The 6,272-nt window shown below is 36.2% G+C and overlaps 1 non-coding gene across 1 annotated transcript; it reads left to right on the forward strand.

Annotated features, from left to right (window-relative positions):
• The first annotated feature begins 5,199 nt into the window (after positions 1 to 5,199).
• LOC111480145 lies at positions 5,200 to 5,340 on the forward strand. The gene has a single exon (XR_002717761.1). It is a non-coding gene; the product is annotated as a small nucleolar RNA Z247 (small nucleolar RNA).
• The last annotated feature ends 932 nt before the right edge of the window (positions 5,341 to 6,272 follow it).

A 6,272-nucleotide genomic window follows, 5' to 3' on the forward strand; every position in this document is an offset into this window, starting at 1 on the left:
TATAAAAATAAAAAAAAAAAAAAAAAAAAAAGAAAGTGGGTAAGATTTTGACTAAGAGAATGATCTAGCATTCAGTAAAATTGAGAAGTTATGTTTTGAGGGGTAAATTATATATTATATATATCAAACACAACCTTTTCAAATTTAGATGGTTTAACAAAAATAAGAATAAAAGTTTATTTGATTTTGTAATAAAGGATGCAAATGGCCTAATAATAAGATTTATAATCCCAAGCAAAATTCTTGTGTCTTTTTTTTTCTTTTTTTCAAGATCAAAAATATGATCTTTGGTAAGAAACTGAAAAGAGATTCAAAAGATGAGGAACAATATGGAAATGGTAGCCAAAAAAAAAAAAAATGGATAGATTTGAAGAACAGATAAACAATAGCATAAATAAAAGATAAAAAGACAACCTTAATCTTTAACCAATACCCAAGTTTTTGTTGAAACAAAAACTCTCGAATCCTAGAAATTAACACTAAGTTAGATTACTTCCTAGGATCAAAGATCGAGAAGCAAGATTTGAAACTTTTTCTAAATTAACTCACTGCACAATTGAACTTGATCAAAATTGGATTGAATGATTCAGTTCCAATCTACCATTAAAAGCAAGATTTGGAATTTGTTCTAAATTAACTCACGACACAATTGAACTTGATCAAGACTGGAGTGAATGACTCAGATGGAATCTATCACAAGAATTGGATGAAACTTATAAATAACAAAAAGAAAAAAAAAAATGATAAATTTCCAACGGTAAAAGTCTCAATTTGAACTAAATTTCAATTCATTAAAATTTGTTACCAAATAATTTGTGGTTATTTATACTTTCTATGCAAAAGATACTTTCCCATTAAAAAAATCTGAATATGATTTACTCCCACCACCCTTCAAATCTTTAAAAAAAAAAAAAAAAAATTATCATTTCTGGTACTTTCCACCTTTTTCCCTCACAACCAAATATGAAATTAAAATAATAAATAAAATTTTTTAGTAAATTATAAATCAAGAGGAACTCTATCAGCTACCTCAATCATGTAGATATTTACTTTCGAAGCTTCAAATGATCATTCTTCAATCGATTTAGCTTGTAACACATGAAATAATGGTTGAACCAAGTCTATCCAATTTTGTAGATGAAGAATAAATACTTGTTGAATCTTCCTAACCTTAGATCATGTAATAGGTGCACGTGTTCATGGTCATGAATTGCATTATTAAAACATCAAAATGAGTTTTTTTTAAATTATTTTTGTCATTTTTTTTTTCATTAATGAATCTTTTTAAAAATAATTACATAATTTGGGCAAAGTGGGAGTTATTTTAAAAAATTCCAAAAACTCAATCTCAAATTCATCACAATTATTCATCTTTTTAATATCTTTTTTAATGGAAGTTTGAAGTTTGGTATTTTTAAAATATCTAATAAATTTCTAATTTTTTAATTTTGAATTTTTTAATTTTAAATCTAATAGAGCTCTAAATTTTTAATGGTATCTTGGAGGTAAAATAAAATTTATAATTTATAATTTAAAAACTAAATTCATAAATTAACCGAAAAGAAAAAACTTAAAAAAATTCTAATTTTATCGGCATTATTATTTTTGTATTTTTTTAATAGATATAAAGATTTGAAATTATATATTTTTAACAATGTTTCAAAATTGGTTTGAAATTATATATTTATAAACCGTGTAAGTACAGACTAAATAAATATTAAGTTCAATATAAATTATTATTAATCAATTTATAAACGTGTTGTGTTAATTTCTTTTTATTAAGCAATAATAAGCTGTTAGCTGTTCTTTATTTATGCTAACAAACTCAAAAAAAAAAAAAAAAAAAGTCTAATGTTTTCTGGTTAGAAGTTTCTCTCAAAGTTTCTAAAACAAGTATGCTAGGGAGAGGTTTTCACATCTTTATAAAAAATGTTTAGTTATCCTCTCCAATCGATATGAGATCTCACAATCCACCCCATTCGAAGCCTAGCATCCTTGTTGGCACTTGAGATCTCACAAAAGACATCATTTTAAGAATAGAGACAATATCATGTTCTAATGATAAGAAACAAAAGAACTTGATCAACTAACAACAAACAAGAGGGTGATAAAAGGTGTAACGTCCCTAAAATTTCACTACTTAGTCTAAGGTCATTACTATATCTTTATCTTAACAGCCCTACCTTTCCTGCGGAATTTAAATTAAATGGCTCTTATCATAAATGCAACATCAACTTGTCATTCATTATCTTGTGAAAAACTAATACAAGGGAAAGAAAGGAAAAACAATTATGAATTAAATATCTTATACTAACCCATGCTTTATTAATGCAATTACAATTTAACCTATACTAGCCTATACTACGAATGCAAATGAAATTCAACCTATACTAACCTATGCTACGGATGAAAAACAAACTATCCTATGCATGTGCCACGGTCACGGGTTGTGCGATGTTGCCATCGTCTCACATGGGTGCCTTGCCTTTATCTGAAATGTAGTAGAACGAGGCTTGAGTATCTCTAGAATACTCAGTAAGTGACTCCCTATCGGAGTTATGCAACAATCACATGCAATGAGATGACGAGACCTATCCTTCAATCTATCTTTCTATGGTGTTATCCTAACGGGTAATTTGGATGTATACCATATACTCTACACATAGCCCATAGGTGCGAGTATGGACTCACTAGTCAGTTCGCACGCTACTGGGCCACTTTCCTTGTCGGACGAGCATACTCTAAGAGCTCCTTAGGTCGAACACCCGTTAGAACTAGTAACCATCACGGCAGCGTTATGTAAAACATAACAATCGTTCTCCTGCCCTTGGGTGTACGCGTCCGTACCCTCGTGATTGAATACGGGTATCCCTCCAATGCATGAGCACACATAATGCATGAAGTCCCTAATACTTCTACTTTTATCATTAGTAAATATAACCCCACTATCAGTTTCATTCATATCATAATATCTTTTATTTTTCAGTTTTCCTATCATGCATAATTCTAACGGGGTTATATTTCATGCTATAGTTCGTAATTTCATGTCACACGTAACATGTTGTTTTACATACAATTTAGGAAACATCACATCACATTATACTAAATCACACGTCAAATCAACACTAAAACAACATACATTCACATTTCACAAGCTTATGTATTAAAGCATATCAGTCTAAAATACAATTTAATGACACGTGCAAATCCACGAGCACGTGCGAACATATAGTATACAAATGCGTAACCTGCGATAGGAGAGCCCCTTACTTGGTAAGCCTTAGTCGACGTACTCCATAAATATATATGTAAGCTCCTAGCTCCTCATATACGTCCTACACTTTCGTTGGTGGTTGGTTCGTATTGGATCATTCGACACCTTCATTAGTATTTCACAAACACAATTAATTTTCCAATGTGAATTTATGAAATACAAACTTAAATTGATCTATTTTACCTAAATCAAGCCAGGGAGGGCCGGAACAATATCGAACAGGTTGGAAATGCGTTTTTCGAGCCATACAAGTCGTCGAAGCTAAGGAGGTGTCACGCTGCAGATATGACACATGGCACAACCAGAAAACAATGCATGTGCAGGAGATCTCGGGTCGAGTCGCGGGTTATCGGGTAGGTCGGACTTCGGTCATAGGTTCTGGTTGTGATGGGCTACCGGATGTTGGTTGCAGGTGGGCTGGGTTGTCAAGGTCGAGTTTTTGGGCTTGTGGTTTCGGTTCAGTTTGTGATTGATGGGCTTAACCGAGGAACAGTTCGAGTTGGATTGAGGCATGATTTGAGTTTCAGTTGGGTTGGATTTCCGTTCGGGTCGCAGGTCCGGTGCTTGAGTTTGGTTTATCTTCTTTGCCTGTTTAATACAGGAACTCCAACGATCTCTCTCTCTCTCATCGAAAACGTCACTCTGACGTTCGTTTTTTCCCAGTTTTCTTTTAGTTTCGCGTCTTCTCTCCTCCCTCTTTCCCTTTCTCATGTTTGTTTGGCTCGTAAAGGTTTATACCTCCCAGATTTGAGAAGATCCAAAAAGAAATGGTGTTCTGTCTTCCTTTCCGAATGGTGTACGACGTGTAAGCAATGCCAAAATCTATCCCTAATGTGTGTAAAGGTCTCTGAGATTTTTTCGTGGCGTAAATCAGAGGTTTCAACGTAGATTTCGTAAGGTTTAGCTTCACCGGGACTTCGTCGATTTTCTCTGTCTTTCTCGTTTTCTCACTGTCTTCCTTTCGTTGTCTGAGATGGCTGAAGGTTGGGGTCATGTGGTTGGTGATCCAAGGGGCAGCGCGGTGATCGTGCTAGTATGGGAGCGAAAACTCTGGCGTACGCTATAATTTATGGGTTCCGTCAGCGACTGCGGGCCTGCTGACCCTTTTTTTTCTTTTTATATCTGATCCGTTACAAAATGACCTGACCTTTCATGGAAGTGACCACGGTTAAACCTAGAATAGGTCATATCTATACATAGTAAGATAATCTACTGATTTATTTGTTTGTTACCACCGATCAAGAGAATCTACTGATTTCCCGTTTGTTATCATGGATCAAGGCCCACTGTGTAATCCTCATTGTACACATCTATAAATACATGAGGTCGTGACCCGTATAGGTTATAGTGTCATTCAACCTAATATGGTATCAGAGTCAAGGTTTATTCATTAACAATGTCTACCATATTTTCTTCCTCCTCCCCATCCACCATCTCCAACATGATCTCATCTACCATGGTGTCGACCTTTGGCCCAATCCCTCTCCACCACGCTATCACAATCCGTCTCACCAAAAAACTTCATAATATGGTGCGCCCAGCTTCTCCCCTACCTATGGAGTATGAAGCTTATAGGCTATCTCGATGACACCATTGCCGCACTTGCCAAGTTGGTCCCTTTCTCAATCGTTGCTGGTGCTAACCTAATCTCTAGTCCGGCCTACGATTCGTGGTATGATTAGGATCAACAAGTCCATAACGACCTTCTCTCCTCCATGTCTGAGGAGATTCTTCGCGATGTGGTTGTCGCTACTACATCCAAGGAGGTGTGGGATACCCGTCAGACAGATATTTTCGTCATCAACTCGTGCTCGCATAGTTCAAATCCGTGTTGAGCTCGCCACATCTAAGAAATGTAACCTGTCTGCTGCAGATTATTTCCTCAAGATTAAAGGGCTAGCCACTGAGCTGGCGTCGCTAGCTCTGCCTTGCGGGATGATGACGTGATCGCGTATCTCCTCGCTGGTCTTAGCCCTGACTATAATCCCTTTATCACCTCGATGAATACCAAGATTGAAATCCCTCACACTTGATGATATCTTTGCACATCTAATGGCGTTTGAAGCTCGCCAACTACAACACACGGTTGAACTGTAGTTAAATTCTGGATCTTCGGTCAATTATGTCGGTTGTGGTGGTCAACAAATGAATCGTGGTCGTAGGGATCGTGGTCACGGCCGTTCTCGAGGAGGCATGCCCTCTCATCCTGCTGATGATCGTCGTGACCCTTCTGCTCGTCCTTCCTGCCATATCTGCGGCAAAGTGGGGCATACTGTCGTTCGCTACTAGCATAGGACGGATGAGTCCTATCAAGATGAACCTCCTTCTGCGGCATATGGTACTTCATTGAATCACAATATCAAGCAACTCAAGGTGCATACAGATGGAACTGTAGCATGTTTTTGTGGTTCGATTTTCTGCCTCTAAACCTATTTCGCATATTATTGCTATGGAGCATCCCCTTTGGCGTCAAACAATGAATGATGAATTTCAGGCACTTCTCAAAAATAGGGCATGACACTTAGTTTCTTCTTCTTGTGTTGGTCTTAACGTTGTTGATTGCAAATGGGTTTTCAAACTCAATCAAAAGCCAGATGGCTCTATTGATCGCTACAAAGCACACCTGGTTGCTAAAGGGTTTAAACAGCAGTATGACATTGATTATGATGATACCTTTAGTCCAGTTGTTAAACCCACTATCATTATCTTTTATTATCTTTTGCTATTTCTCGTGCTTGGGCTATTCGGCATATTGATATTCAAAATGTTTTTCTTCATAGCTTTCTTAATGAATATGTTTATATGAAGTAGCCCCTGGATTTGTGGATATACAACATCCTGGTTATCTCTGCAAGCTGGATAAGTTGCTTTATGGCCTCAAACAAGCTCTGCGTGCCTAGTTTTCTCGCCTTAGCTTCAAACTATTACAGCTGGGTTTTACACTTTCAAAGGTTGATGTCTCTCTTTTCATTTTTAACAAAACGGGCATTCAAATGTA

The sequence above is a fragment of the Cucurbita maxima genome, unplaced genomic scaffold (genome assembly GCF_002738345.1).
Source record: "Cucurbita maxima cultivar Rimu unplaced genomic scaffold, Cmax_1.0 Cma_Scf00005, whole genome shotgun sequence".
Lineage (NCBI taxonomy): Eukaryota > Viridiplantae > Streptophyta > Magnoliopsida > Cucurbitales > Cucurbitaceae > Cucurbita > Cucurbita maxima.